The 24,679-nt window shown below is 43.2% G+C and overlaps 1 protein-coding gene across 8 annotated transcripts in view; it reads right to left on the reverse strand.

Annotated features, from left to right (window-relative positions):
• HPCAL1 (hippocalcin like 1) overlaps positions 1-24,679 on the reverse strand; it is a 145,818-nt gene that overhangs the window by 68,714 nt on the left and 52,425 nt on the right. For 6 of the 8 annotated variants that reach the window (XM_053285671.1, XM_053285670.1, XM_053285674.1 and 3 more), the window contains one exon: positions 19,497-19,575. The exons of the other annotated variants lie outside the window; for them this stretch is intronic. The gene's annotated coding sequence lies outside the window, so the exon portion shown is untranslated. The remainder of the gene's footprint in view (positions 1-19,496; positions 19,576-24,679) is intronic. 8 annotated transcript variants of the gene reach the window in all.

A 24,679-nucleotide genomic window follows, 5' to 3' on the forward strand; every position in this document is an offset into this window, starting at 1 on the left:
ATTATTATTATTATTAGATTAAAGCAGCAAATTATTGCAAAATATAGACTTTTCACACAAACATCACTGAGGGGTTGGAAACCATTCTGCCTAGAGCCTTGCACTGAGGCACAATCCCTTTTAGCCAACAAAATCTTTGGCACAACAATCCCAAACTCCTCAAGCAAATGTTTTGCATGACTAAACATAATAATCATACTCTGGGAAATTTTCAAGGCCACCAATTAGATCATTAACCTGTAAACAAGTCAGCTTCAGTGCATAAACGTGAGTCAAATTCCTTTTCTTCAAGGACTTCTTAGTACTCAAAATTAATCTGCCCCCTCCTAGTTCATGCCTCATTTGTCTTTGTGGCCACTACTGATGTTCCAGAAGAGGCTGAATTCATTAAGGCCTCTGAAGACTCCATGTAGGGCTGAGTCCAAAGGGCCTTAAAAAATTATTGGAGAATCAACACCCCCTACCACATCCCACACAATTGTCTAAGCCAAATTTAGTAGGATAAAAGGATAAAAGGTAGGATAAAAGGGGCTGACCTTCCAGTGGCTGCCACTACATGTCACAGCATCATCATCTTCATCCCATTTAAATTAGCACAGGTATTAGGGAATGTGGAAGTTGCATTATGACAGCATATGCAGTCAAAAGGAAAGGCTGTGGAATAGTTGGTGGTTGTCTTTGACCAGAATTAACAGAAGTGTTTAGGCTGGTGAGAGAGAGGCAGCTGGTTTGGAATGGAGGAAAATTTTGGAGGGCAAGAAGCAGCATATGAGGAGATTCAGGTGGTGGAGAGCTGGTTGCTGCAGAAGGTTGTTAAGAACATAAGAACAGCCCTGCTGGATCAGGCCCAAGGCCTATCAAGTCCAGCATCCTGTTTCACACAGTGGCCCACCAGATGCCACTGGAAGCTTACAGGCAGGAATTGCAGGCATGCCCTCTCTCCTGCTGTAACTCTCCTGCAACTGGTATTCAGAGGCATCTTGCCTTTGAGGCTGGAGGTGGACAAGCAGCCATTGATAAACATCTACTCCATGAAGTTATCCAAGCCCCTCTTAAAGCCATCCAGGTTGTTGGCTGTCACCACATCCTGTGGCAGAGGGTTCCACAAGTGGATCACGCGTTGTGTGAAAAAGTACTTCCGTTTGTTGGTCCTAGACCTCCTGGCAATCAATTTCATGGAGTGACCCCTGGTTCTAGTGTTGTGTGAGATGGAAAAGAATCTCTCTCTCTCCACTTTCTCCACACCTTATAGACCTCTATCATGTCTCCCCAAAGTCGTCTTTTTTCTAAACTAAAAAGCCCCAGGTGTTGCAGTCTTGCCTCATAATAAAGGTGCTCTAGGCCCCTGATCATCTTGGTTGCCCTCTTCTGTACCTTCTCCAGTTCAACAATGTCCTTTTTAAGATGTGGTGACCAGAACTGTACGCAGTACTCCAAGTGTGGTCGCACCATAGTTTTGTATAAGGTCATTATAATATTAGCCATTTTATTTTCAATCCCCTTCCTAATGATCCCTAGTGTGGAATTGGCCTTTTTCACACCTGCCGCACATTGAGTCGCCCCTTTCAATGAGCTGTCCACCACGACCCCAAGATCCCTCTCCTGGTCAGTCACCGACAGCTCAGTGCCCATCAGCGTATACTTTAAGTTGGGGTTTTTCCTCCCAATATGCATCACTTTACACTTGCCAACATTGAACCACATTTGCCACTTTGTCACCCACTCATCCAGTTTGGAGAGATCCTTTTGGAGCTCTTCACAATCAGTTTTGGATTTCACTACCTGAAAGAGTTTGATATCATCTGCAAATCTGGCCACCTCGCTGTTTACCCCTACTTCTAGATCATTTATGAATAAATTAAAAAGCACCGGCCCCAGTACAGATCCCTGGGGGACCACAATTCTTACTTCCCTCCATTTTGAAAACTCTCCTTTTATACCTACCATCTGTTTCCTGTCCTTCAACCAGTTAGCAATCTACACATGTACTTGTCCCCTTATCCCATGACTGCTATTTTCCTCAGGAGTCTTTGATGAGGAACTTTGTCGAAAGCTCTTTGGAAGTCCAGCTATACTATGTCAACTGGATCACCTTGATCCACACACTTGTTGACACTCTCAAAGAACTCCAAAAGGTTTGTGAGGAACGATTTATCTTTGCGGAAGCCATGCTGGTTCTCTCCCAGCAGGGTTTGTTCTTCTATGTGCTCTACAATTTTATCCTTGAGGATGCTTTCCATCAATTTGCCTGGAACGGATGTTAAACTAACCAGCCTGTAATTTCCTGGATCGCCCCTGGATACCTTTTTTAAAATCAGTGTTACATTGGCTACTTTCCAGTCCAGTAAAGAGCCTGATTGCAGGAATAAGTTATGTATTTTATCAAGGAGGTTGGCAATTTCACATTTGAGTTCTTTGAAGACTCTTGGATGGATGCCATCCGTCAATGGCGATTTTCTAGTTTTTCGTTTTTCCAGACAGTTTAGAACATCATCTCTTGTCACTTCTATCTGACTCAGTTCTTTAGCCTCCATCCCCAAAAAGCCTGGTTCAGGAACAGGTATAGGCTCAGTATTCTCTGCCGTGAAGATGGACTCAAAGAACTCATTTAGCTTCTCTGCAATCTCCATATCCTCCTTAATAATCCCTTTCACTCCCTCATTGTCTAATGGTCCAACTGCCTCTCTGGCAGGTTTCCTGCATTTGATGTATTTAAAGACATTTTTGTTATCCCCCTTGACGCTTTTCACGAAATGTTCCTCAAACTCTCTTTTCGCCTCCCTTATTGTCACCTTGCTTTTTTTTTGGCCATAGTTTATGTTCCTTTTTGTTCTCTTCATTTAGACAGGCCTTCCAATTTCGGAAGGAGGTCTTCGTCCCTTTTATGGCTTCCTTGCCTTTACCTGTTAGCAATGCTGGCATCCTCCTAGACTTAGTGGTACCTTTCCTCCTTTGGGGTATACAGTCTAACTGAGCTTCTAGTATTGAGCTCTTTTGTCGGTCCCTGATTTTCGAGAGGTTCGGAGTTCTAGGACCCGTGAAAGGGCTTTTTTGGTTGCTGCCCCACTTCTTTGGAATTCTCTTCCCCTTCAGATTTGTCTAGCCCCCTCCTTACCAGTCTTTAAATCCTTACTGAAGATCTTTCTTTTTCACTGAGCATTTGCCCCATAGTAGTTTATTTCTTTGCCATTATCTATTTTAGTTTGCAATTTTTAATGTAATTCTTGATTGTAATTTTTAATGTTACTTTATTTACATGTCATTATACACTGCCCGGAGTCTTTGGAGTGGGCGGTATATTAAATGCATCAAATGAATGAATGAATGAATGAATGAATTAATAAATAAATATCGTGGTTTTGAGTATACTCCATGCATTCTGGAGTGAAGTGACTCTCCTGATTTTCCCTTTCAGCTTTCTTTTCACCATATTCCCCATTTGGGAGAAGTTTCCTCTTCTGAAATTCAAAGTGTCTGTGTTAGGCTTCCTTGGCGGTTCTCTCCCCACATGTATGCTCAATTTGGGGTGAGGTTCAGACTTGGGGCGAGGTCTTGGAATTCAGGGCTTAACTATGGTGATGATAAAGGGATATGAGTTGACAAGACATGGAGGTTTGGCACATTGGGTTTAAATGACAAGCTGCATGTTTCAATGCTTAGTACAATTCCTACTACTGGCCATTTGATTGTATCAAAACAAATTACTGTGAGAAGTTATGGTGTATCTGCTGGGAACCGGCTGAGCGGGCAATTTGGCCCTCCAAACCATTTGAGTTTTAGTACTAGCCAAACCCATTATTTGTGATTGTCACCAGCTTGGCCTTTCCCTGAGTCCTGTGGTATGTGCAAAGGACTTGGCAAGTGGAGTGTTGTTTACCTTTGTGGTGGGCTTCTGCATGGGGAGGGAGAGTAACTTTACAGATAATGATGGGGAGAGAGGGAGAAGAGCTGATTCCTTTTCCTGCAAGTTGGGCTTTTGCAGGAGGCAGCAGCAGCAGCAAGAAGGAGGGAGGAACACTTTTTGTCTCAAGTTCTCAGAGGAAAAGAAGAGATAGATTACATCTTTTTCTGTTGAGCCTAAATGCAGGAGACAGTGTCAGCAGCAGTGAAACAAGCCATCCTGACCTTTCTTTTCCTCCACAGAGGATGGGGAGCAAAGGAGAGGTAACAATCTTTCCATGGCTGCTTGCCAGAGGAAGGAAGGGCATTTCCTGTGGTTGAGCAACAGATCCTTGAGGGATGCTCACCTACCACCTGCCTGTACCCTCACCGAGACTAGTGGAGATGCCTTTTGCTTTGGCGCATTCTTGGTTCAAAAGGAGCATTACACATGGGACAGGTGTTGTATGCCAGCAAGGTGCTAGCCAAAGGCACTTGCCACACACCCTGGATACGTTTGAAGATGGCAACGGTCTAGGTCTGTAGTGTCCATCATACATTTTCTAAAAACACTTTAATGTGGATGTTGATCTTTATTTTCATGAGACTTCTGGGGAAGTAATTTCAAATACCATTCATAAATAGAATAACTTTCATGACAGATCAAATTAGCATCCCAAATTTGCCAGTGAGCACTTGAATGGATTTATTTTTATAACCATGTTCTTTATATTAGTTAAAATCAAAGAAAACAAGGATGACCTGGACACCAGTAGATACAGCCATGTCCCATCCTGTTTTCAGATATCTGAAGTGCTTCAGACACTTATGTAACCACTTATGAGAGGAGAGCTGGGCTTGTCTTGTCCCCTTAGCTAAGCAGGGTCCACCCTGGTTGCATTTGAATGGGAGACTAGACTAGAAGTGTGAGCACTGTAAGATATTCCTCTCAGGGGATGGAGCTGCTCTGGGAAGAGCAGGTTTCAAGTTCCCTCCTGGGCATCTCCAAGATAGGGCTGAGAGATATTCCTGCCTGCAACGTTGGAGAAGCTGCTGCCAATCTGTGTAGACAATACTGAGCTTGATAGACCAAAGGTCTGACTTGGTATATGGCAGCTTCCTATGTTCCTAACCCATCTGCATGCAGAAAGCATGCATATTCCAAATAGAAAAAGGACTTTAAACACCTTCCTTTTTAATGGGAAGAAAACATTCTCTAGATCCAGCTCTCTCAACTTAACCCCTGCTAACTTGGCAAAAGGCACCCTTTAACATGGTGATTCTTTTATTTAGCAGGGGGAGAGTAACTGGCCCTCTCCACCCCCAGCACAGTACCGCTAGTGACTGTGGCTGGTGTGTATCTCATGTTTCTTATTAGATTGTGAGCCCTTTGGGGACAGGGATCCATCTTATTTATTTGTTATTTCTCTGTGTAAATCACCCTGAGCCATTTTTGGAAGGGCGGTATAGAATTGAAATAACAATAACAACAACAACTTGTTCTTCTAACCATGGAGAATGCTAAAAGTATTTTTTTTAGCCAAGTTCACATCTTGGAACAAGAGTGATTCTCATTTGTTGGTGGGTCTCTTCTGATTTAAATTCCCTCAATATCAAAAGTGGCCAACGTGAGGCTCTGCAATAAATTGTGGCTGGGGATGATGGATGTTGTAGTCCAACAGCAGCTAGAGGGCCTCAGGTTGGCTACTCCTGCTCTACACTATAAGAGGGGAATAAAAGGGATGTATTTGAATATAAAAGCTAGGATTTCATCCATTGTTATGGTCTCTAAACACAGCAATGAAGAAGGATGCCACTGCCAATGGTGCCAACCCCATCTGAATCCTTGGCAAGAGAGTCTCTTAGTCCTTGCTTTATATTGTCTCTTCATGATGGATTTCCTTTAATTCATCAGCTGAATATAGTAAACACATCTTCTATTTCAATCAACTTCTCTGCCAAAAATATGAATTGTTTTCCCTTTCATAATTCTCCAAAGATTTATCTGCAAAGATGGTAGCTAATCTGCCACATGCATCTTTAAATCCCACTTTTCTAATATATATGCAAAATAAAAACAACCTATCAAAAGTAGCAATATACATGGCTATGTTTGGCATGCAACTGAGGGCAAACCATGTGCCCTAGTAGGAGAGGGAGGGAGGGGGAGATAGAGTGTGTGTGTATACACACACACGGCTACAATAGTGAGCTCTTCCTGATGTGCCATAGATTGCCCAGCATCAAGCAGTGTTTGAAGTCTGTGTCCAGGGTCAGAATTCAATACTCCCAATCTAATTTGTACATTCATGGGACTTGTCTAAGCATCTGTACTCAGCCATTCACCCCTTTCTTAATTAATGAATAGAATTATTTATTAAACCAATCATTTAAACCATAATCATTTCAACAAGAAAAATGATTGCTTGTTGATTTACTTCTTTTACACTCTCTTGCAGTCTCTCAAGTTTATGCTTGGAGAAGCACGTTAATTGCACATATAAAAGCACATTCTGAAATGGCAAAAAAGGGAGATAAAAAAATAATGGCATGCCACAATTAATGCAGTGCACTCTTTATCACCACATTCAGTTCTCTCACTGAAAGGGTCAGAAGACCAGTTACCAGTCTCAGGTACATATTTTTGGGTGGCACAGAATGCTTCCAGGGAAGGGGAGGTCTTCCTCCCATTCCCCCTCCCCATGAGTGCTGGTGCTGCACTAGTCTGGAACTCATAAGCAGCAGCAATGCATCTCAAGTAGCACTGACATTTCATCTCTACTGCAACAAAAGCTTCCTAGCACTTCAGATAACCACTGCCCAAATTACAAAGGTGGGGGGAAACTTAAAGTGTTTGGAAGATAACAGAATTTCAAGACCTTACCAAGTCTACATTCTGTTCTCAATTTTATATGCATGAACATCTGCAGAGTTAATATTTGCTAGGTCATGATCTAGATTTCCTACTTGCCAAATGTCTGCTCTAGGCAGATGGAGGCAAATGAGAGGGAAGGGTCACCTGGGCCAGAATGAGTCTACATGGCTGCTACAGACTATCCTACTCTTACAAAAAAAGAACCCACCATACAAAAAACCCAGCAGGATGAACAAAATCAAAAGTAGCCAGAGGGTTGTCTGGGCCTGCCAGGGAAGAAGGCTCACAGTAAAAGGAGGAAAAATGTGTTTGCTTTTCTTCAACTTAATATAAGCCCACTGATTACTGCTGTGGGGTTGGAGGTCCAAATTCCACATGTTAACAAACAGCACTCATGCAAGCACCCATTTCAGACCAACTCCTTAACACGAATTATGCCTTAGCTGTTGATAGAAACTGAGTATGAACCCTTAGTTCTGTATATTTTCACACAGATTAGTGGACTATGAAGATTCTAGTGTTTTAGTTTTTAACATAGACTATGCAAGATATGAGGAGTGAGCTCAGTTCAATCCCTCATTCTGGCATTTAATTCATATCTCATTGTTTCTAAAAATAACTAGATATAGGAAGAGCCTCTAAAGCAACTTGAATCTTGCAAAACAGTTTTATACAATATGATACTGGTTTGTGCACACACAGCTTGTCACAGTGCTTGGTCACAATGCCTTTCAGAATATTTTACTAGCTTTCAAAACTGCATCCAAACTTTTCCATGCTCAAATCTAACTGTCCACCAAGAGCAGCTTCCAAAAGCCTATCAATTGAGAGCAATTAAGATCCAGGGGATCAAACAGGGACAGCAATTTCATTTATATGCACAACTACCCATAGTTTGTGACAGAAGGTGGAGAGAACATAGACTGCCTGTTGAGGGCAGGGCAAAACCTTTCTCCTCTGCTCAACACCATTGTCTTTCTCTGCATACCCTGACCATACTAGCTCTTACAGTGTTTGTGTGCCTCTGGAATAACTAAATCAGTAATATGTACTACCCATATTGCTAACACAGCTCTCTATGTTTTTTTTAAAAAAAACATCAACAGTTCTCCACAAAAATGCCAAGCTCTGTGTGACATTATGCAAATAGAGGTAAATTTTATATGCATAATTCAGCCTCTTTCTGCTTGTTATGGAGAGAGCAAGAGGTTATTATGCAGGGCACTGACTCTTTCCCTGTCCCCACCATCAAAAATTCTGTTCACATCTTCTGAAATTTTCCCCAAGCAACACACATTGTTTCCAACATATCAACACAATTGCAAGGGCTTTAAAAACATCTTGCATGTTTAATACAAATGAAGCTGAGATTATAAAAATCCTGAGTTCTGTGCCTAGATTCTATGCTTAGATGTATTACTACACAGATTGTGTAAATATCTGTTCAAAATTAAACATGAGCCTGATTTTGTACATACAATTGTTGCTCCAATAGAAGTGTACTTTATTTAAATGTGCTTAGCACAGAAGTTTAGAACTGCTCTTTCTCAGTGAAGAGGTTTTTCTTCCGTGCTGCAAAACCTGCTTGACACACAGTCTTCCGTTAAAAAAAAAATGTTTTTACCATCTGAGGCTAGAATCAAGGGCTAGAATAAAAATATCCAATCCATTCTCACTGTAGATTCTCAATGCTTTTTGAAACTGGGTTTTCCAGGCAATATTTGGGAAGCAACAGAGATATCAAGAAAAAAGGCCCTCAAAGAGCAGAATATTTACAGGAAGTGAGATTGTTGACTAGTCTTCTTTCCCTCCAGATGTCTCAAGCATCCTCCAAGATTCTAAAATTAAGGTTTCAGTTCAACACAAAAAGGCATTCATCTGCTGAAATACTCTCGATACAGTTGTTCTATTATGCAATATGTGTTTAATAGTTGCTCAGTTATTATTATGGGGAATCCAAGGTATCCCCTTCTGTTGTGGCAATGTCACATGAGATTTACTTGGAGCACTCTACAGAATGTGGTTGCATGAGAACCACAGTGTCTCCTAGCTAATGCCTGTGACATGACCGCTGATTAATGATGCATTCTGCTTCTTCCCTCACCCACCTGTGCCATCTGTGGATGTGGAGGAAAGTAAATATTTTCTTTAGAGAGTGAATACTCTCCAATATACACAACCTCCTATGCACAAATACAACAAACCCAGCTGATGACCTCCATGAAGCCTACCCCACAGGAAGGCATCATGATTCTGTGAGGGTTGTTTTGTTGTTGGTTGTTAATTTAGTTCTAAGATTCCATTGTGGAGCACACATCTCCCTGGTTCTTTTCTTTCTTTCTTTCTTTTAAAGAGCAAATACTGTGCAAGTCAACCTTTTCCAACAAGGCCACACCCTGCATCCACTGCAGTGTGCCACTGTGCCACTACTGATGCTGAATAGCCATGGCTCAGAACAACAGTTTTTGTTGTCTGAAAGGGCCCTTATTCTACAGTGAACAGAATTCAGAATACTCTAGACTCACACTGAAGCCATTCTGAAAACCTGCAGTACTGTATGAACTGTCCTGTGCCACACAAAATGAATGTGGTACCCATTACAAACTTTCATGCATCCAAAGTAACTCAGATATTGTTGCTGTAAAGACAAACTTTAAAATGCATAGGAAATGCCCAATTTTTGAATTGCAAAAACGTATGCAAATGGCAATATTCAGCTCTTCTAGATGAAGAACTAAAATGTTGGACCATAATCCAATGGGATTTTTCTTTTTAGGTAGCTAAGAATATTAATTTCTGGTTCTCCAGGATTTTTAACTATTTAAATGTTTTAACTGTTAATTAGTTTTATGCTGTTTTTATAGTTTTGATTTTTAATTGTTAATTGATTTTAATTGTTTTTACTTTGATGTAAACCCCCTGAGCCATTTTTGGAAGAGTGGTATATAAATTGAATGAATGAATGAATGAATGAATGAATGAATGAAATCTATCTATCTATCTATCACTTTTCCAAGAGACAACTAATCTGGGCAGTGCTCACTGGAGGGCACAGAAAAGAAGTGAATACAGGTGCAACATTTAAAAGGAATAGCGTGCCATACTCTACCACCTTAATTATTCAGCAGTTTCAGGAAACAACCCAAAACTTATCAATTATCAAAGCTGTGTGAATGTGATGAGCCAATCAAACTAGCTTTGAAGTACACATTCAAGGTCTCAGGCCACAAAACTTGAAACACTTCAAAGAGAACTCCCACAAGGGCTGCAGGCTCAGAAGACTGGATTACTTGCAAGTTCAGGAGCCCTGCAGGACTGAAATGTACTGGGTGAAGCTTGAAAAACCAAGGTTATGAATTTAAGTAGTTTAAAGCCATTTCTTCTTGATCCATAGATTGGGAATATCATCAAATGTTTATATGAGCAACATCAGTATTACTTAAATGGGGATGATGAAATATACAGTTAAACGATGTTGCTGGTTGGCAAGTGAGGGATTCCATAGCAATGATATACTGAGACTGTTCTCACATGCAGCCTAACCCAGGCTTGTAGCCTGGGTTAGGCAGTGTGTGAGAACTGTAGGGGAAGAATGGCAGTTCAGTCCCCAAATAGCAAAGCAAAACCAGTTTGATGAGAAAGCAGCAAACCAAGAGATCTTGAGAGAGTTCTTTAGTACTGAAGAACTACAAGGATTTATTTAAAGAAAAGGTTACAAACAAATGTGAAAAAGCCCGCAGCTAAATTTCAGCTGTAGCTCGTGGCTAAAGAGAGAGAACAAAACAAACAGCCATCTCTGGGGGGGAAACTGGAGACCAACACTGGAAGAAAAAGAGGGGAGGAGTCCAGCATGTTTATCCATGATGCTAAAGCCCCCAGTAGCGATGTGCAAACAAGTTCGAATCTGAACCAGTTTGACTTTGAACCAGTTCATGGATGGCTTGATGTCGAGCCAAATCCCTCCCCGGTTTGGTTTGACACTGAACTGACCCCCCCCCCCCGGTCATTCGGGGTGGGTTAGCAAGTATTTTAGAAGCCATTAAAAAAAACATTGTACTTATGCCCTCTGGGGGGCTTTTATCAGGCCATAGGGGGCAGGGTTTCCTGGAGGTTCCGCCTCCCACACCAGCCTCCTTTATGACTTAAATCGCCTGATTTGGGCAGGTTTTGGCCCTTTCTGGGCCTTTACCCATCGCAGCGGACATTTTGGAGGCCGCCGCACATACGCAATGCGCCCTTGCGTGGCCTGGGTCAAGGTGTAGCCTCTGCTTATTAGCTTTAGTCCCTGATTGCTTGTATGTTCTGATCTGTGTTCCCAGATGACTCACTCTCTTTGCAACTTTGTTTTGCTTGCCTTTTGGCTGCAAACTCTATTCTTGGGACACTTATTCTGCAAGTGTTTGGGGCTTTCACAAATAAAGCATTTCATATTTCTTTGCAAGGTTCTAAATGCATCTTCTTCACTTTCCTTTGGTTACTTATCATTCCTTCTGCGCAAATCAAAGTCCTCTAGTTAATTACAAATTTTAAGTCTGCATCCTCCTTGGCTTCCAAGGCACTAGACACACTATCAAAGTAATATGGCAAACTATTCAACAGCAATCCTATCAAAACTGCATCTGGCATGATTATTTCTTGAGCTTGCAGTTACCTAGCTATTTCTAACATTTCATTTATGTGCTTGGACAGACTTTCGCCTTCTCTAAGCCTTTTATTGCTCAGTTTGTTTACTAGATGTACTTTGGAAACCACAGACTTCTTTTTACATAATCCCTTCAGAGTTTCCCACATATCCTTTGCATTTTCTTTGTCTCTTAGATGCACTAAGATTGGCTCACTCACTGCCAAGCAAATCATTCTTGATGCCTTTTCATCTTTTCGTCCCATTCTTTCTGCTCCTTTCCTGCACCTGCAAGATGCTGGGTGTGCAGAACACTGCCATGCCCATGACTCTTGAGAAGCATCTCCAACTTTTTAATCAGCTGGAATCCTTCTGCTGTCTCCATTTTCAAAGCTTTTTGCTTTGCTTTCTACTTAACTCTCTTGGGTTTTCTCTTTTATTTACTGGCTCCTGGGCCCATAACACTTTGTAGGGGGAAGAATGGCAGTTCAGTCCCCAAATAGCAAAGCCAAGCCAGTTTGGTGAGAAAGCAGCAGATCAAGAGGTCTTGAGACAGTTGTTCAGTATTGAAGAACTACAAGGATTTATTTAAAGAAAAGGTTATAAAAAATGTTTAAAAGCCTGCACCTTAATTTCAGCTGTAGCTCATGGCTGAAGAGAGAGACCAAAACAAACAGCCATCACTGGAGAAACAAATTGGGGACTAATGCTCCACAAAAAGGGAAGGAGTCCAGTCTTTTTATCCATGATCATACTCCCTCCCACCCAGTGGTCACTATGAGACATTGCAGCTGAAAACTAATGCTGCCAGGGTCCTAGCTCCAATAAGAACCACCAGTTTGGGGCCTAATCCCAGTGGAGCAGTGCCGCCTAGGCTAACTTTAAAACCTGGCTTTTAGTTGGGGTTAAATGAGCAAGCATGCCCTTAACACGGGGTCTGGTTCGTGTCTCCTTGGGCTTGATGCACTGTTATCTTTGTATAGCACTCTCTCCATTTGTAATCTTCAACAGCAAAGATTGTAATTGTAATTGCAGTTGGGCTTGCGGTATCCCTCAGAAAAGGAAAGTACAGGTGAAACTCGGAAAATTAGAATATCGTGCAAAAGTTCATTAATTTCAGTAATGCAAATTAAAAGGTGAAACTGATATATGAGACAGACGCATTATATGCAAAGCGAGATAAGTCAAGCCTTAATTTGTTATAATTGTGATGATCATGGCGTACAGCTCATGAAAACCCCAAATCCACAATCTCAGAAAATTAGAATGTTACATGGAACCAAGAAGACAAGGATTGAAGAATAGAACAATATCGGACCTCTGAAAAGTATAAGCATGCATATGTATTCAGTACTTGGTTTGGGCCCCTTTTGCAGCAATTGCTGCCTCAATGCGGCGTGGCATGGATGCTATCAGCCTGTGGCACTGATGAGGTATTATGGAAGACCAGGATGCTTCATTAGCGGCCTTCAGCTCTTCTGCATTGTTTGGTCTCATGTCTCTCATCCTTCTCTTGGCAATGCCCCATAGATTCTCTATGGGGTCAGGTCAGGTGAGTTTGCTGGCCAATCAAGCACAGTACACTGTATACTTTTCAGAGGTCCGATATTGTTCTATTCTTCAGTCCTTGTCTTATTGGTTCCATGTAATATTCTAATTTTCTGGGATTGTGGATTTGGGGTTTTCATGAGCTGTACGCCATGATCATCACAATTATAACAAATTAAGGCTTGACTTATTTTGCTTTGCATGTAATGCGTCTGTCTCAAATATCAGTTTCACCTTTTAATTTGCATTACTGAAATTAATGGACTTTTGCACGATATTCTAATTTTCTGAGTTTCACCTGTAAAACATTTTTTAAAAGCCAACCCTTACATTTTTTTGACTGTGTGTGATTTGTTCCCCTTACTTAAGCCACTGTTTTTCTCTTCCCCCACTATGAAACATGTGTATGTGTTTGTACATGTGAGAGATGTCCCACTCCATTTGTGTGAGATAATGAATTTTAAACTCCCCATGCCAACAATATGCCTTCTTGTGAGGAAATTAGTACAAAAGTATTAAAAGCTTTAACTCGAATAAGAGGGAAGAAAAAATGCTCTGACAAAATTGATTTGTTTTTGTTTTTCTTCCTGTCTTTCATTTCAAAAGATACTAAACTACTCATAGCTCTGGTCTCTCTGTGGGTTTTCGTCTGGTCTCTGTGTGTGCGTTTTCTCTCCCCCCACCACATTAGAATATTTATATGCTGCTTTTTTTAGCAACAAAATTCTCAAAATGGCTTAAACAGCAAAATATGAGAAAATGATTCTCTCTCAATATGTTTCCCTTTATAATCATTACTATTTTATTTTGCTTTGTGCTTGTAACAGTAGCTCATATATAAATAACTTACATGTTGTCTTTTAATGGACTAAAATACCCCAACCTTTTGAAAACTGCTTCACAAATGGCTAAAATTAATATTAAGCATCCCCTCCACCAAAAGTCTATTTTTATACTATTGCTTCAAAATAAGGCTTTGCAAATCAGATCATGAGAAACTCATTTTTAAAACTCCCTTGCCAATGAAATGCTTGGTTGTCTTTACATCCTAAGAAATTGGGGTAAGTCCATATATGACATCATGCTGTCTTTTAACAGATCAAATGAGGCTGCGTGCTGCTCTGATAGGTGTAAAAAAAAAAGCACCTGAATTTGCTTCTGAGTTTACTTGCTTAGGACTTGAGTGCATGTGGTTAAAAGTCAACATCTATCATCATCATCATATATATTTCTCCTCGATGTAGCTGTCATGAATCCCACGCATGAGGATCCTAGATGTACCTGTCATGAATCCCACGCATGGCAGCTCTCGTGAGAGTTTGGGATAGCGACGGGACAGCTGGGAGGGGAAAAAATGGCAGTGGCAGCAGCCGGCTGGTTGGCAGCGGGGACACAAAACACCAGTGAGTGGCGGTGTGGCCAGTGGGTGGGGGAGAAGGCAGGCTGGCCAGTGGGTGGGGAGAAGAGGGTGGGCAGCTGGGAAGCAAACGGTGACAACGGTGGCTGGCGGGCAAAGTGAGGAGGGGGAACAGCGGTGGAGGCTGGTGGGGAAATGGCAGGGGGTGGAGAAGAAGGCGGTAGCGGCGGCAAACTAGAGACCAGGCTGGCCAGCCGCTGGGTGAGAAGGAGAAGCGGCAGTGGGTGGGGAGAGACAGGGAGAACTAGGGGCGCAGATGCTCTGCACCAGGTGAGAGAGAGAGTATTTTTATAATTCTCTAAGGTGTACCCGTGGCTAATCTCGTGAGTAGCAGCTCTCACGAGAGTTCGCAAGCAGAAGCACCATGTTGATTGGGCAGTGGAGATACCATATGCAGAGAGGGAGGAGGTGCCTGTGAAGGTTAAGGTCAAATGGAATGCAACTGCTACTGGTCAGAAGATGTTCTTGACTGTAGAGGAGAGGAATCTATCTATCTATCAAAGGATAATGGGCAGGGGTCTGCGAAGAGAGGGGTCGTGAGGGAGCAACGAGCCCCTTCAGGAGAAGGAAGCTGCCACTGTATGAATTAGATGAGGAAACAAGATCTGTTAATTCAGGAAGGGGGAGAGAGAGAAAGAAAAATTGAAGAGGGGGAAGAAAGACAGAAGAAGAGCGAGTGGAGGAGAGAGAAACAGAAGGGATGGGAAGAGAGAAAGAAGGAAGGGTGAGGGATGGGCCTGAGCCTGTCAATAGCTTGGGGGAACGAGCAGCCATGGCAGCACCTATTGGCAGCAAGGAAGGGCCCAGTCAACCACTGCTGCTGTTTTGGGGCTATCGAGGCCATTGGCATAGGGAAGCAGGAAGGCAAGGGACAGGCCTCAAGCCTGAGGGGAATGAGTGGCCATGGCAGTGGCGACAGCGAGGAAGGGCCCAGTCAACTGCTGCTGCTATTCCTCCTCCTGTGGGAAGGAGCAGGAGCGGGGCTTGGGTGAGGATGGGGAGGTCTCTGGGGATAGGGGGCTTCAGCTTGGCCAATAGGCGCCAGCCACACTGCAGCCGTGACCAAGACGGGTGAGGGGAATGGAGTAAAGGGATGGAGGAGTGACCAAGAGAGATATGGAAGCAACTGGATGGAGGAGGGAGGAGCAAGAGTGTGGCTCAGGTGAAGGTGGAGAGATCTTTGAGGTGAGGGGGGCTGTGGCAGGGGGTGAGAGGAGCAATCAAGTACTAGTGTGCAGATGCTCTGCATGGGTTAAGCTAGTGTATATGTGTGTGTGTGTGTGTGTATATATATATATATATATATAAAAATAATGACAGACATCCTGTTTTCCCTCCGCAGTTTTGTACATGTTCTTCCTTCCCCACTTTTATCCTAACAACAATCCTGTGAGGCAGGTCTGGAGGACTGAGTGTTTCACCTAAAGTTCCACAGTGAGTTTCATGACTGAATGGGAAACACAAATCCCCCAATCCTCGTCTTAACACTCTAAACACTACACCACACTGATTCTCAACTGTGCTTGTGCTGATTGCAGGAGAAATCTGTTGCAGGAGGAAAAGGAGATTCATTTTTAGCAGTGAAATTTTTAGTGGGCAGGAGATTGTTGGATACTTTGAAGAGAGCATGAAAGGGTTTAATTGTCAAAATGTGGGGGGGCTGTAAGCCCTGGATCTTTTAAGTACCTAGCAACACTTCTGCAAGGGAGAGAGGAAGAGGGGAGAATGGCAAGATGGTCCATGCAATATCTGGTATTGGCAGATATGTTCAGAATCTCTTCTTTAAACAAACAAACAAACAAACAAACAAACAAACAAACAAACAAACAATTTCTGTCAATGTATTTTGGTGTGAGAAACAGTGAATTCAGTTAATAGAAATGGCAGGGAAAGTGGTGCAGGGTGGGGGGAGAAAGGAAATATGAGAGACGGAAAGGAGGAAGACAGAAGGTGGTGTGTGAGGTGGACATGAGGCGACAGAAGGTGGCACAAGACTATGTGTGGTCCCCAGAGGTGCATTGGAATCCAATCTGGCCCACCACCAGATCCGAGTCTGACACCCCTGGCATTCAATTTGTGATTCAACAAGAAGTTCGATTTGTCCTGAACTGGGCCAATCTAAATAGGATGAACCTTCACATAACCTGATGACTGATGTTAACTCCTTAACCCAGGGCTGCTCAACTGTGGTGCTCTTGCAGATGCTGGCCTACAGCTCCTAAAATCCCTGGCTATTGCCCACCATGGCTGGGGATTATGGGAGTTGTAGTCCAAAAACAGCTGGGGGGCAGTGATCTCTCTAATTTTTTCCATCTGTGTGCGGAATGAATTTTGTTCTGGAAGCGAGTATCAAGGCAGTGTGTGCATACATGCATTCAGAGTGGGGCCTTCCTGATTCAATCTGAGCAGGATCTATAATTAACTAAGCCGACATCAAAAAACTTTTGAGTGCAGGCATGTGCTTAGAGGGAACACTGCTGGGGGTGGGGTAATGTTGAGCAGGTCTGCCTCAACCTGATGACTAACGTTAACTAACACCACAGGAATGTGTCTTTGCTCCAGTAGTGTAGTGGCTATGTACACAGTGCAATTCCGTGACCAAAAAGGTGCTCACATACTACTGGTGGAAAGGGAAGGAAAGAGAGCCATGTTCACAAGTAATTATCAGGAACATTGTACTGTTTTCCTTACTAAGTCCTGTAGGCCATGTGTCTATAACCACTATCCAATTATCACTGATGTTAGTGTTATTACTGTGTGCCAGGATCAGTTCTCCCCAAGGCAGATAGATGATCAGAGTTGGAAAATGCTAGTGATGTCATTTGGTTGTGCATATGGGATCTTGTGATGTGTATAAAACTGCCTTATTTAGTCATCAGACACACACAGGTCCAACCAGCCCAGCCCATCACTGCCTACTCTGACTGAGAGCAGCTCTCCAAGGCAGAGGCCTTTCCCTGAGTACTTCTGAACAATTTCCCCTCACTTCATGTAGACCCTGGTCTTCTACCTACAAAAATGGAGCCTGAACTCCAGCAACATACCATTGTAGGGCTTACAAGATGTTTTAAAAGAAGAAGAAAAAGACCAACCAGCGAGCCAGCACTATTCAGACCATATGAGAGACCTCCCTCCAAAAGAGTTGGGAGCAATTTTGCAAGCAAGGCAACATTCAGAGCCCTTCTATTGTTTTTTTTTTCCAAATGTGCAGTTCAAATCTCAAAGGTTGCTAAAGCATAATGAAACCTGAATGCTTGCAAAGGCATTGTCAAAAAGCAATCCAATGTTCAAGTTACACTAGAGTTTCCTTTGACAAGGACTACGATGTCTCTGCTTTCACATCTTTGAACTGGACAAACTTATTTTCTGTTCTTGACCATCAGAGGAGTTTGCACCATGCTTATATATTCATGCTGTTATAAGAACACATTGAACACTAACTGGAAAACAGCAGCATAACAGCAATAAAGAAGTAGTTAAGTGTAATTTAAATATCATTAGAACCACTGTCCATACTATAACATACTGGAGAACAAAGCAATCCATGAATTGGCAGGTGCAGAAGGCAGACAATTAGGTAGATCACCACTCAAGATAACTGGGAAGGAATGTGCAAGTATCATTTAAGCTACAAAGTTGCAGCTCCACTTAGAGCCAAACTACATATTAGATTGAAAGTGTAGTTCAGCTGGGTGTGGGTGTTAACATAAATAAAAGTTGTGGAGGGCCCAATCCAGAGGGGGACAGCGATGTGAGGAGAGGGGGCTTTAACTCTTTGCTCTGATTAAGTCCAGATCACGCCTCCCAGAGCTATTTCCCCCAGAGACGAAACTTCCATTGACACAGGATCACAACAGGGGAAAGAGTTACAGCCCATGACACACTGTGGACCCAATCCTGATTAGCATCAACCTTATGGTTGCTATTTATATTGTCTCTGAAATGGGAATGTGTTTCCTCTTGACCCCTTGCAAATAGTTTGCATCCTTCTGAAGGGAGGGGGGGAATCAAATGGAGTTGTGTGTTTTCACAGTGGTACAAATGCTCATGAAATGCAGTCCTCCCAACACACATACACTTCTGGGTTCAGCACTAAGGAGGTCACTCATGTAAAGGGAATTAAGATAAATAATTTAGCTTGAAAATAATGTACTTCTGGAAAACATTGCCTTAAGAAGCAGAACTGAGTGCCGAAAGACTCTCATGGACTGAAGCAGTTTTACCAGCATCTAAAGTGACAACAGCCCTTGTGTACTAGTAAAAGTGGTACCCTCCAGAAAGCAATTTCAGTGCAAACATTTTAGAAAGCTGCCATTAGTTTAAAATGCCATTTATTTCTCAATATTACAGTTTCTCATTTCCCAAAAGCCATGCAACACAGCTGTCATTTGGCTCTGAAATCAATACCATATCCCAGCTGCAATGTTTTACTCAGGGATCAGCTGACTTTACCACCACCACATATCCCTTCGTTTCAGCTTTTCTATCAATATAACATTTCATGTGCAAACTGAATGGCTGATTTACCTGCTGTTCACCTAGAACTCTAGGATCTAGATAGTCACATGTTGGAAAGACAATAAGTGACAATCTCTAGTGACAGAAAAGTTGGACCAACTGCCCATTGCTTCTTAGGGTGCTGTTATTTGATAGCAGGTCAATGGCCAAAAAACTGGAACCATCCAGCATCACCATCATCAATATGATATGCATTATAGAGGCTTGGCTAGATAAGGCAGCAGAACATACCGCATCTCAATTAATGTCAAGCTCCCTCAAACAGCAGCAATGGAGACTTTATATGCAGGGGTGGGAGTGGAGTCAGTGGAGTAGAATATCCTGTGATTTTCTAAGGATTTCTCTGTTACCAAGTTCTCCATCAGACCACATGTATGCAAATCTACAGTTGAGCTCTCAGGACAGGTCAGGACTTCATTGTCCTGACACATGAAAAGTTTCCTAAAGTTCACTTGTCCAATAAACTAGTCTCAATGGGGGGGAAAGCCTTTATTTTCTCAAATCCAGGGTATTAAATACTTTGCTGATCAAAGAACATCAGCGACTCTTATCTCAAACACTTTCATGAAAGAAAGCACAATTAAAAAGCAATGGATACAATTCTGTGTTTAGAATCAGACACTAAATCATCAACATACCTGAGAATTAACTGTCTTCCTGCTCAGTCTGATAGGATGTCCTGCATTCTCAGCACCACTTTGAGAACTTTTGTTGTTGCTGAAAAGTGACATATAAATAATAAATAATGGCTGACATCCAAATTATGCATCTAGCAAAGGTAGCTCACGCTCCACATGCTGATTCCACAGTAAAGCAGTGCAGACACTTATGCAGGGGTGCGAGTGTGAGATTTTCACAGATCTCCCCTAAAGCGATCTATGACACCCTAACATATGTCCCTGGGGGCTGCATGACCCTCAGGGACATAGTTTTGGGTGGCATAGAACACTTTAGGAGGAAGGGGTGATCGCTGAAAATTGCACACACACACACACAGGAGTTCCTACACTGTTTTAGTCTGGAATGTAGCACGCTGAACGTGTGCTTTATTAATGTGGATGCCAGCTAATAATGATAATGCTTGATTTGGCCAAGATCCAAACCCCCTACAAATTCCATACACCCAAGTAATTCCTCACTTCAGGATTGTATCTTTCAAAGAACATCACCCCAAACTACACACACAAAAACTCTTTTTAAATGGGGGGAGGGGATTTCAAAAGCAATTTGTTATATGGGATGGGGAGGGTCAGCTGTTCAAAGACGACAAAAATGCTTCAGGGCATGCCCAAGTCGCTCCACATGTCTAAAGTATATATATTTTATAATAGATATCATGGTGATGGGGTGGAGTATTTGTGCGAATTGTCTACAACAACTGGAATTTATCAAAGAATTCAGATTCAGACTGTTTAAGCAGCAATTCTGAAACTTGCCACAAGTCTCAACAGTTTCAAATCTTAATATATTAGGTCTTGTATTTCCCAAATGTTGTCCAGAACATGGTATCAACATTTGAGTATATGTAACTTTCCTTCTGCTGAAATGTTCAGTCTTTCCTAGAAGGGTACCAAAAATTGAGAGATTAGACTGCCCTGACACCAGCTATCAGTGTCTAACTCTCTTTAGAGTGCAGCATCTCACCAATAAAAGAAAAGCACTGGAGTTCATGACTAATCTTTTCAGTTCTTGGTAGTGACAGGATTTATTCAGCCATGTTAATTTTTTATAAAAATAGCAAATCGCATTACCGCTACACTGCAAGACCAAAGATGCACAATGATACCTTAATGCAGATTAAATAAAAATAGTGCTACCTGAGTCAATCTGAAGAAGATGATAATGCTGTGTAATCCCATGCTATTAAAGGATGAACTTTGGAATTGCAATGAAACAGCAGCAAAGTCATCCAGGAGGACAAAGTTCATCCTTTCTCCTTCTCATATGTTCCATTTTTTTTTTTAAAGAATAATGTAGTAGTACAAAGTGTTCAGTAAGTGGCAAAATGAAATGCCTCATGCGATTTAGTTTTTCGAAGCCCAGAGGATTCATAACATTTCCAGCAACTGATAGGTAATGCTCCTAAGTACCCTTTCTTTTTTAAAAGGAAGGATCATTGAAATACATGAGAACTGCTTCCAACTAAACAGACTTGGGATAAAAATGGTAATTTACATTCTAATCTTCTAAATGCATAGATATTTTTCTTTTTAAATGCTTTTGGCATTTTTGCTGGTGAACCTATTGTGACAGAAAAATAATCCTGGTTTTTGTTTTGTTAAAACAAAAACAGAAAGGGCAGTGGGAAGACAACAATACTGCACACACCAATATTTTACTGCTTTAAGACAATGGGATGACATGACACACAGCTGTAACGCTATGCCCTGGGGCTGCTGCAGACTTGGAAGGCAGCCAATGATGTTAAGAACAGGCACTTGTGCAAGGGCTGCCTTCCAAGTCTATAACAGTTCCAAGGCACAGCCTTGCAGTTCTGTAATACTGCATATCATTTCAGCCACAGAATTCATTATATGAGGCTTAGCACAAAATAATTGTTCTAAGGCTTAGTATATGTATAAGCCTCCTTATAATGGCAAGGATTCCAAAGACACACTCAAGCTGCATGCCCAAGGAATATTTTGGCTTGCTTCTCATGAATATCATGAACTTCAGCAAATTCATGTCCAGCTGACTTGTCTAGGGTTGTGAGGGAGCTAGTATGTACCCCTCCCCCTTGAATGTAAACTTGGAACCACTGGTTAGGGTTGCCAGACGGGCTTTTTAAAAGCCAAACTGGCTTTTTTCAAGGCACTTGGCTCAGCAAAAACAGTTTGGCTTCTTGGCTTATTTTTGGCTTTTTTTCAGCAGCCGATGAAAAAAGCCCAAAAGCCAGAGAGGAAGCGTGCATGAGTGGCTGCGTGTGTGCGTCATCACTGACGTCATCACGTCCAGTCGTCGTCCACCACCATCGTCGTCACCACCGCATCATCATCATAATCAATTATCATCAATTCATAGAAGACATCAGTCACATGACACACAGCCCAGCCCACCGCCGCGTGGGCCTTACAGATTTCCCCCAGGCTCCTCCGCCCCCCCTTGCACGTGCTGCCTGCCACGTGCATACTGCTGCACTCGTTCTCCTTGTCCTCCACTCCTACTCCTCCCCTTCTTTCCCCGCCCCCCCCCGCCAGCCAGCCTCCCCGCTCCGCGCGTGCTTGCCTTGCTTGCTCAGCTCAAGCACTACAGCAGCTAGAGAGAGAGAGACTACGGAGGGACGGACCCGGCCCGCCAGACACCCGACGACCCACCACCACATCACCGAGCGCGTGCGGACGGTCATGGTCGACTGCTCAGCTCGACTCGACTACGACTGTACTGACTCTCTCTGAGACGCCTCTGAGCTCTCCTCTCCTCTCTTTCGGATGGAGAGGACTCTCGGTGAGAGCTCAGACTCTCAGAGCAGCCAGCACGTACTACCCCATAGCCATTAGAGACTGAGAGGAGGACTTCACTTTCAAGTTTCAGCTACGCAGCAGCGTTCCCGTGCAGTGCAGGAGGACTGCAGGAGGTCGGTGGTGTGAGTGTGTGTGTGCTGCTGTAGTGTGCTAGCTGAGCTGTGTGTGGGCTGCTCTGTGTGGTTGTGGCGAACTTCAGCGGGCCGGGCATCCTTCGTTTGGTTCACGTCGAGCCGGCCGCAGTGCCGGCGGTCCCTACTCCCTCCTTGGCCTGGGGACCAGGTGTGCGTGCAGCAGGGCCGGGCCCGGGTGGGTGTCAGCTCAGCTGCCAGCCAGACAGTGCCAGGCTAGCCTGCCGGGCCCAGCCCAACCGCCGCTACCGGGTCAGGGACCGGGTGGTGGTGGGTAAGTTGTGCGGGGGGGGGGGCGCCACCGTGGCAAGCAACGAGCACGTGCATCCATGTGCCTGCCGGCCGGCCGGCCACAACCATGCCCGGGCCGGCCGCAGGGTCAGGGTGAGGGGGTGGGGGTGGAGGACTGGGTGGGGTGGGTTGGTCAGTCACTGTTGCGCCATGGGTGGCTGCTGCCGCGGCAGCAGCAAACAAGCACCACGTGGTGCATCCGTGTGCCGACGGGCCGGCCAGCCAGTCGCGCCACGGGCACGGCAACAAGCACCACGAGCGTCCGTGTGCCGGGGCCGGCCGCCGGGTCAGGGTGAGGGGGGTGGGGGATGGGTCAGCCACGTTGCCGTGGCAAGTAAACAAGTGCATTCGTGCAACTCCCCAAGAGACTTTGCTTTATTATGTGTGTTTGTATCATTTGTGTTTGTCCTTTTGTGTTGTCAAAAATGAATAAAAAAGTATAAGGCAAAAATAAGAGACTTTGCTTTTCCGGCCGCTCAGCTGTGCCCCTGCATTCACTCAGTCGCAGATCTCCCCCCCCACACACACCCCCCGCGGCCGGTTTAAATGTCTGCTCAGCTGCTGTATTAATTTTGAGGTGGAACTACAGCATGCATCACAGGAAATGGGTTTTTTTAAAACATGATTTAAATTGGGTGCTATTAATTTATTAATGCTATGATTAATAATGCTAATGAATGAATGAATGCTGTGATTAATGCTATTAATGCTATGATTTAAATTGGGTGCTAAAACAGAGGAGTTCTGTTTTGGGAAAGAAATTTGGTTTCAGACCCTGGGGCCTCTGGATTTCTGATTGTGGTTCCTGAGGCATTATGTTGTAGCTCTCAGCTGTTTATGCTTGAGCTTTTCTCTTCTCTTGTGCTTATTGATTGTATTGAATAATGTACCATAACAAACAAAAAGAAACTAAGTAATAAATGTTAACAAATGGTTAGAAGCATATCTGAATTCAGTACAGACCTTTTAAATCTTGCATATCATTTCCTTTGAGCGGAATCGTGACTATATAGCAATTGCGTTGCGAATATATCGCGTGCACTGGAGGTTCCTTTTTTATATAAAATGGAGCTATGGTGGGGAGAAAGATCTGATTTCTGAGGTTGCATATTATAAATGATATGAAGTCATGTGCTGCATGGATTGTTGTGGGCCAGCATTTTACCAAAGTCCTCCCCTGGTCTGGTTCGGATTCAGATGGTGTTCTGAAAATTGTGGTTTTTAGATTGATCACAAATGATTGAACCATGGTGATGAGTGTCCTGACTCTCCTGTGCCACTGCAGTCATCATTTTGGGCAAGGGATATGACAATATTCCAGCCCCATCCATTTAGTGCTTGCACAATATATGTATGTACCCAAGGTACCACACATGTGAAACTCTGCATGTGTTGCAGAACTGGAGAGTTTCCTTTCAGCCTCTTGAGTTATGGGTGGGAGGGAACTCCTGTGAGCACTCTGCCATGCTGAAAGGAGCTGTGGTTGGGAGGAAAAAAGGAGAGTTCACCCACAGGCTAAGATACTGCTTGCACGTGCCTGAGTGGCTCTTTGGACCCTGATTCCTAAATTCATGGGCCAGTAGATTTGATGAAGAAAGACTTAAAATGGCATCAGCTTGTTGGGTACACTTCTCCATGTTCTAGTCTGGGGGCAAAAGAAGACAATAGGTGCACTCTGTCAACTGAATGATAAATGTTTAATGGAAGTTATGACGAGTTCTGTTTTGGGAAAGAAATTTGGTTTCAGGCCCTGGGGCCTCCGGATTTCTGATTGAGGTTCCTGAGGCCTTATGTTTTAGCTCTCACCTGTTTATGTTTGAGATTTTCCTCTTCTCTTGTGCTTATGTTTGAGATGTTTGTTTGTTTGTTTGTTTATTTATGTTATGTATGTTTATGTTTGTGTCTTATGTTTGAGATTTTCTCTTCTCTTGCTTTGGA

Source organism: Hemicordylus capensis, chromosome 1 (assembly GCF_027244095.1).
Source record: "Hemicordylus capensis ecotype Gifberg chromosome 1, rHemCap1.1.pri, whole genome shotgun sequence".
In the NCBI taxonomy this organism is placed as follows: Eukaryota; Metazoa; Chordata; class Lepidosauria; order Squamata; family Cordylidae; genus Hemicordylus; species Hemicordylus capensis.